We start from the raw sequence: 8645 nt of genomic DNA on the forward strand, positions 1-8645 counted from the left end.
TATTTTCTGAAGTCAAGAGATCTATAAATTTAGTCATATTAGGCCTCAACCAAAATTTCTTTTTTAACAGTTTTGATCTAATATCTACATAAATAGGACATTCCAAGATAAAATGATATTCATCTTCAATTTTTGCACAATTAAAACAATATCTCAAATCGACTGGAATTGGATTAGGCTTGTGCCACCGACCTGTTTCTATGTACAATCTATGTGATGATGTTCTAATCTTCGTTAGAGCTTTTCTATATTTTTCAATATTTACAGTATCGAGATAACTCTTATATCCAAATTCATTTGTAAACAATAAATAACATCTTGCCCTTGGCGAATCTACCAGCTCACTATGCCAGTTTTGTATAAAATATCTTTAACTCTAGTTTGGAATAATTCTAAAAATACCTTTTCGTTTCCAACTTGTTGTTCTAACCAAACATAACCAAAACCATACGTACATAATAATTGTTTTACTAATTTTGCCCAGTTAATTATTCTATATGATTCAGCTTGTTGATAAAGTTCATCATAGACTGACTTCACCAATACATTTTTCTTATGATGGACAATCTGTAGCCAATACTTAATTATCTTAAAATATCTCTTGAGTTTTAGTGGCAAACATCCTAATTCTCCGTAAATAAAGTTGTTCTGTGTCGAAGTTTTCACTCCAAGCAATCTTTTACAAAACCTTAAATGAACCTTTTCTACTGCCAACCCAGAGTGAAAACCCCACACTTCACACCCATAACTCATTACGGGACACACTAATTTTTCAAATAAATTATATGCATGTTTAGGTGAAAGGTTAATAAATTTTTGCAATTGTTTTTCCAGCTGAAAAAGTGATTTATTTCCTTGTCCCGCTAGAGTTAATTGGGCATCGGAAAATGACCCACTGGATGAGAGTACTAAGCCCAAAAAAGAAAACTTTTTAACTATCTGCACCTCCTCCTCACCCAAATAGAATTTTAAATCTTCTGGTAATCGACCACCGTTTCTGAAAATCATGACCTTGGTTTTCTCAACATTTACTTTTAATTTCCATCTATCACAATAACCGTGCAGAATATCCAGACCCTTTTGTAATCCAGTACTAGTGCAGGCCATCAAAGTGATGTCATCTGCATAAAGTAATATAAATAATTTCAAAAAAATTATTGACACCCCTTCAAAGCCTTTTAAAATCAGCTCTTCTTCAAGATCATTTACATACATTGCAAAAAGAAATGGGGACAAACTTTCCCCTTGTTTTACCCCGGTTACACATTCGTACTCATCAGAAAGTTCATTATTAACTTTCACCCTAGCTTTAACTGATTGATACATTGACTTGACAATATCAAGCATCTTACCTCGAATTCCCAATTTCAATAACTTTAACCATAAGTTTTCCCTCACAACATAATCAAAGGCCTTCGAAAAATCAATAAAAGTACAATACAAAGTTTTTCTATTATTAATAAAACATGATATTAGGCCATGTAAAATAAAAATGTTATCAATCGTACTATGACCAGCTCTAAAACCGGCCTGGGCTTCTACATAAACACTGTATTTTTCGGCCCAGGTAGTTAACCTATTATTCAAAATTTTCGTAAAAAGCTTACCAACCACACTTAATAAAGTAACACCTCTATAATTACGAACATCTGATTTGCTTCCCTTTTTATGAATGGGTATCACGTAACTCTCTGACCAAATAGTGGGGAATTCCCCCTTTCTAAAAATAGCATTGAATAACGCTTCGAGGTATGGGGTAAGTATGTTGCGCCCTCTACTCAAAAACTCGTTTATCACCAAATCAGGCCCTGCACTTTTCCCGTTTTTAAGCCGGCTTAAAGCATCTGTGATTTCCTTTTGGTCTATGTTTTGATTTAGTTCATTAAACATTACTTGCAATTCACCATTTTCGTACCTATCAACATAATTTACTACATCTTCGTCGGGTGTAAAAAAAGGGTCGTCCGGATTATTAATTGAACTGAAAAAATTCGCAAACTTGTCGGCATCAATGTTGATATTGTTATTTGCAGATGATGACTCTTTTAACAATGACCAATATTTTTTGGGATTGCTAGTTCTAAAATTCACTAATTTTGAAGTTTTATCAGCGTCGTAACTTAAACGACATTTCCTTGCTTCCTTTTTAAACTCGTTTCTTGCTTTCACCATGTTAACTCGATTCTCATTAGTACTCTCTCTCCTGTATAGATTTAATTTTTCAAAAAATACTGACCTGATTTCCTCACACTTTTTACTATACCAGGGAATAGTATACTTCCTGCTATTACCTGTACTTATGACCTCACCGTGCGACCTAACTCGACTGACTTTTGACATAATTGGATCCGCTGCTTTACACAGAGCTTCATTAAATTTTTCAACCGCTTTATTTAAGTTACTGGTTTCTACTCCGACATTTTCAATTAAAGTTGTCATTTCGGACAACAGTAGTTGACAATCCTCGCCAAGCAAATTTTGAATATACGCGTCACACATTTCCGGTTTCCATTTGTAATATTTTGAATACATTTCATTTGACTGCAGAGTGCTCACATTTTCGGTATCAGTTTGTAACGAGAACGAAATAGTCACATGATCACTGTATATGTTTGGTTGGCCAACCTGAAAATTAGTAAACAAAGGGAAAATACTCTGTGTTGACAACACATAATCAACTAGACTTTTTCCTCGCTCATTTATACAAGTAAAATTGCCAATTCCAGCGTCGTTTCCAATTCTACCATTCAAAATCCTTAACCCTGACCTTTTACAGATATCAATGAGTTTGTGACCGTTTTCATTCGTACTAGCTATATCTAATGAGTGACGAGGTATATTTATATCTGTAATGTAATCTTCACCCAAAGGAACATAATCATTTTCATCAACTTCTATGTAATCTTGACACTTGCTAGTCCTAGCATTCATGTCACCTACAACTATAAAATCTATGGGATCTACATTATTATTCAATATATTTAAATAATGATCGTTTAATCGGTCAAGAGTATCCGCATTCGTCAGCGCTCTTCTACCAGAATTAACAGGCAGTACGTAACATAAACATAGGAAAACATCTCTCTCAAAACCAAAGTAATCTTTTGAAAGTTGCATAATGATAATATCATCAGAATCCTTGTTAACAATTTTGATACCCTGTGAGATTGTATCTCTTACATATACAATAAGGCCACCAGAGTCTCTTTTAGTATTTTTAACATATTCAGTTCTATGCAAGGGAAAACATGTAAAATTTTCAACCTCAATATCCCGCAATGGAGACGTCCACGTCTCGGTAAACAAAAGAATGTCATTAACATCAATAAGTTTTTTAAAGAAATCGCTTTTCAGTTTGTTACTTCTTTTAGTAACTAACCCTTGACAGTTCAGGTAAACAAGTCTAATGCTGTCCTTACCCGCGTACGTGCACGTGCAACCTTCGCTAACCTAGTCACTGTCCGAGTCTCCGCCCCTTGCCGCTTCCATTGGCTCGCTTCGCTGCCTTCCGGATTAATCAGTAGACGCCCGTCGCTGTAGAATTTTGTCCCATTCAGGTAACGCGTCCTTGACTACCTTGCCCTTCACGATCAGCTTAGCTGGAAAAACTATCTTTGCGTCTTCATTATTCCTTCTTGCCGTCCTTAGGTCCTTCAGCAGTTTCTTACGCGCGGTATGTGTTTGCGAGTGTAACGTCATATTTATCATAGAACACGAATGCTGCTCACAAAATAATGACGTCACAATAAATACCTATCCATTTTTACATTTCCGTTTGTTCTTTATTATTATTATTATTATCTTTATTTCCTCCAAAATGAAGAGTATATAATGATAATACAAATGTATATGAAAAAAAACCCATATGATAACAGCATGAGATAATATGTACAAAATTAGAGAGAGAATAGGGGAAAAATACACAACATGGTTATTATAAATCAGGGAAAAACAGAAGAGGGCGTGTATTCTCTCGGATATTTCTATATCAAATTATTTTCAATATTTATATATATTCATAAACGAGTAAGTTTTAGTCAGTTACATATACGAATTGAACATCTTTCTAAAATTGTACACGCATGTCAATCTGAATTGTTCTATATTATAACATTCCAATGTATAGTCCAAGGGACCTCCTAATAATACATGTATTAGCTCAAAATCTGAGAGGGAGTATAAATATGAAATAAAATCTACATTTGTGATTGATACAATTGAACATATGAAATCATTTCTTATTTGTTCAGTTAATGAACAATTCAAAACAATATGACTAACAATATCAGTGTAAAAGTGTCCACAATAGTGACATAATACTACAGAATTTTCTAAACGTACAGTCACAACCATTTTCATAATATATCTTACATTTTCAAGGCAATTTGGACGACGTAGAGCTAGTTTCCAAAGGTAATGGGGTTTTAAACAATCATGTAATGATAAGAATCGTGTGAATTCTGCGTCATTTGACATTCTCAATTTCCTGGGAAATCGTTTACATTTGTGTAACCGCAGTCGGTTGTCGCGCAAGAATACATACACCGGAACAGTGACTTCCGCAAGTAGTGTTAATTAATGCGCATCAGATTTGGCCTATATTGTTTCTGTATTTTTAATTCTTCCATTAAACAATTTGAATGTAATGAATATGGTTAATTATATTTCAGAAAATAAAATACTTGAGAAATATTGCACTGATGGCACGAAAAAGATAGTGTTATTGCGGAACTATAGTTTGTGTACTTCGGGAACTTGTCAACATTTCCCGTTAAATTGGAACCAATTCCGGGATTCCATCAACTGACCGGCTGTTACATCAATCGTATAACGTTGAAAAAAATGAATTTAATTGATCGCAATGTTAAATTTAAAAGAAATAGTCGGTTGAAATGAAAATATAAGAAATTATTTTTATTTTTTGTTGTTTACTTGTTTGTAAACTGCATTTGTTAGACAGATATTTCAACATGACACGTTACCGCGCGTCCCTTAAAATATCTGTCCAACAAATGCAGTTTATACACCAGTAAACAACAAAAATTAAAGATAATTCCTTAAACAATATGCAACGACGGAATATTGGTTGTTGGGCACAGCATGAATAAGTTAAAAACATCTGTAGAATTTAAAGACATTTTTTTATTCCAGGAAAGTTAAAATATAGCGTTATGTCTGCCTGTCAGTCAGACCAAACTAATGGTCTATTTGACCACGACCCAGTTTCATGAACATTCCTTAATTTTAAGGAATTCCTCCAATCAAGTTTCCTCATAGAAAAGCATTACAAAAGTAAAGGAAAAATCTTAAGTTAAGGAGCCTTCCGTAAAATTTGTAATGCTTTCCAATGGAAAGCTTTAAGGAATTCTTTATAGTAAGGGAGTGTTTGTGAAACTGGGCCAATGAATGCTATCAAATATAAATACAGAATGGTTATCAATTAATTGTTTATCAGGTGAATAACATAAAACAAAACAAGAGGCCCATGGGCCTTAACGGTCATCTGACTAATAGTACAATACAACATAGTCGTTTAAAGATTTTAGCCTATTTGACCCCTATGACCTTGAATGAAGATCAAGGTCATTCATTTGAACAAAATTGGTAGCCCTTCATCCCAGCATGCGACAGGCCTAATATCAGGTCTCTAGGCCTCTTAGTTATTCACAAGAACTTGTTTAAAGGATTTTAGCCTATTTGACCCCTGTGACCTTGAATGAAGGTCATAGGTCATTTATTTGAACAGACTTGGTAGCCCTTCATCCATGCATCCTGCAGGCCCAATATCAGTACCCTAGGCCTTCTGGTTCTTGAGAAGAAATCGTTTAAAGATTTTAGCCTATTTGACCCCTATGACCTTGAAAGAAGGTCAAGGTCATTTATTTGAACAAACTTGGTAGCCCTTCATCCCAGCATTCTACAGGCCTAATATCAGGTCTCTAGGCCTCTTAGTTATTCACAAGAAGTTGTTTAAAGGATTTTAGCCTATTTGACCCCTTTGACCTTGAATGAAGGTCAAGGTCATTTATTTGAACAGACTTGGTAGCCCTTCATCCATGCATCCTGTAGGCCCAATATCAGTACCCTAGGCCTTCTGGTTCTTGAGAAGAAATCGTTTAAAGATTTTAGCCTATTTGACCCCTATGACCTTGAAAGAAGGTCAAGGTCATTTATTTGAACAAACTTGGTAGCCCTTCATCCCAGCATTCTACAGGCCTAATATCAGGTCTCTAGGCCTCTTAGTTATTCACAAGAAGTTGTTTAAAGGATTTTAGCCTATTTGACCCCCCTGAATGAAGATCAAGGTCATTCTTGAACAAACTTGGTAGCCCTCATCCCAGCATGCACAGGCCTAATATCAGGTTCTAGCCTCTTAGTTAACAAGAACTTGTTTAAAGGATTTTAGCCTATTGCCCTTGACCTTGAATGAAGGTCATAGGCATTGAACAGACTGTAGCCCTTCATCCATCATGCAGGCCCATATCAGTACCCTAGGCCTTCTGGTTCTTGAGAAGAAATCGTTTAAAGATTTTAGCCTATTTGACCCCTTTGACCTTGAATGAAGGTCAAGGTCATTCATTTGAACAAACTTGGTAGCCCTTTATCCCAGCATTATACAGGCCTAATATCAGGTCTCTAGGCCTCTTAGTTATTCACAAGAAGTTGTTTAAAGGATTTTAGCCTATTTGACCCCTTTGACCTTGAATGAAGGTCAAGGTCATTTATTTGAACAAACTTGGTAGCCCTTCATCCCAGCATGTCACAGGCCCAATATCAGTACCCTGGGCCTTGTGGTTCTTGAGAAGAAGTCGTTTACAGATTTTAGCCTTTTTGACCCCTTTGACCCTGAATGAAGGTCAAGGTCATTTATTTGAACAAACTTGGTAGCCCTTCATCCCAGCATGTCACAGGCCCAATATCAGTACCCTGGGCCTTCTGATTCTCGAGAAGTCATTTAAAGATTTTAGCCTATTTGACCCCTTTGACCTTGAATGAAGGTCAAGGTCATTCATTTGAACAAACTTGGTAGCCCTTCATCCCAGCATGCCACAGGCCTAATATCAGGTCTCTAGGCGTCTTAGTTATTCACAAGAAGTTGTTTAAAGGATTTTAGCCTATTTAACCCCTGTGACCTTGAATGAAAGTCAAGGTCATTTATTTGAACAAACTTGGTAGCCCTTCATCCCAGCATCCTACAGGCCCAATATCAGTACCCTGGGCCTTGTTGTTCTTGAGAAGAAGTCGTTTACAGATTTTAGCCTTTTTGACCCCTTTGACCTTGAATGAAGGTCAAGGTCATTCATTTGAACAAACTTGGTAGCCCTTCATCCCAGCATGCCACAGGCCTAATATCAGGTCTCTAGACCTCTTAGTTATTCACAAGAAGTTGTTTAAAGGATTTTAGCCTATTTGACCCCTGTGACCTTGAATGAAGGTCATAGGTCATTTATTTGAACAAACTTGGTAGCCCTTCATCCCAGCATCCTACAGGCTGAATATCAGAACCCTGGGCCTTCTGGTTTTTGAGAAGAAGTCATTTAAAGATTTTAGCCTATTTGACCCCTGTGACCTTGAATGAAGGTCATAGGTCATTTATTTGAACAAACTTGGTAGCCCTTCATCCCAGCAACCTACAGGCCAAATATGAGTACCCTGGGCCTTCCAGTTATTGAGAAGAAGTCGTTTGAATGAAAAGTTTACGGACGGCGGACGGCGGACGACTGACGGCGGACGGCGCACGACGACGGACGGTGCATGATGACAATAGGTCATCCTGACCCTTTGGGTCAGATGACCTAAAAATATAATATCTTGCTGCATAAATAGACCGGCTACTGTCCATTTATAACAACGCTTTGTTATTTACAATTGTATTTTATTCTCTCGCGGAATACATTGAAAACAGTACTTGTACAAAGAATGCTATCGGACGCTCTTTTCACTAATCTGATAATAATCTGATAATAATGATGTCATGGAATCCAGCATGTCAATACTTACACATAAAGACATACATATGAATGTACTTATCTCCATGGAATTAAGTAAAGAATTTAAGAACAGAGTAGAACAAAGATGTGTTTTAAGACTGATATGTAACATATCAGTCTTGATATACATTTTTGTTCTTTAAATTACTTAAACAATACCCACATTTATTCAACGAACATTGAAAATAGAGCTTAAACGTGTTGTTTGTTTTATTACCGATATGAACATGAACAGAGTTTGAGAAGTGGTTACTAATGAACTAACAACCACCAAGATTTAAAAAATCGAAAGCGCTTAACATCCCCCCCCACCCCCCGCCTAAAATCAGGAGTTTTGAAAACATCAACACAAGTGTCATGTGTCCGCTCATGTCGTACGAACAAGACGTCACGATCACCTTAAAAGCTGTATCAGTAGAAAGGTCATGTAGTGTTTAACTGAAGCTTGATGTGCCGATGTGGTATATGATTCTCTTCGAAGTGAAGAGACATACCTGAAAGCACTAACGTTATAATACAACTGCATTGTAGATTTTTTCTCACGAACCGTGTGGAATCACTAATTTATTAAAGTCAACAAGAATGTATGGTGATATTCAAATGGTTCAATATGATTATAGGACTCCCGCGGGTGTTAAAGTTGCCTTCAATATA

This window comes from Argopecten irradians, chromosome 8 (genome assembly GCF_041381155.1).
Source record: "Argopecten irradians isolate NY chromosome 8, Ai_NY, whole genome shotgun sequence".
NCBI lineage: Eukaryota > Metazoa > Mollusca > Bivalvia > Pectinida > Pectinidae > Argopecten > Argopecten irradians.